The following is a 264-nucleotide window of genomic DNA, read 5'->3' as shown; positions in this document are numbered from 1 at the left end:
CTTAGATAGGTACATAGCAAAGAAAAGACAGACTAGGGAAAACATAACAGGAAAGGCTTCAATAGGTACATAGCAAAGAAAAGACAGACTAGGGAAAACATGGGCCCTCTCCGGAAGCTGTTGGGAGAACTGGCTACCCTGGATTTGGAGAAGGCTGAGGTTCTTAATGACTTCTTTGCCTTAGTCTTCACTGGCAAATGCTCTGATCACACCACCCAAGTCTCAGAAGGCTGATGCAGGGACCGTGAGAATGAAGACCTTAGG

This window comes from Nestor notabilis, unplaced genomic scaffold, assembly GCF_000696875.1.
Source record: "Nestor notabilis isolate BGI_N333 unplaced genomic scaffold, ASM69687v1 scaffold22466, whole genome shotgun sequence".
Taxonomy (NCBI): Eukaryota; Metazoa; Chordata; class Aves; order Psittaciformes; family Psittacidae; genus Nestor; species Nestor notabilis.
This window is presented reverse-complemented; position numbering follows the sequence as displayed.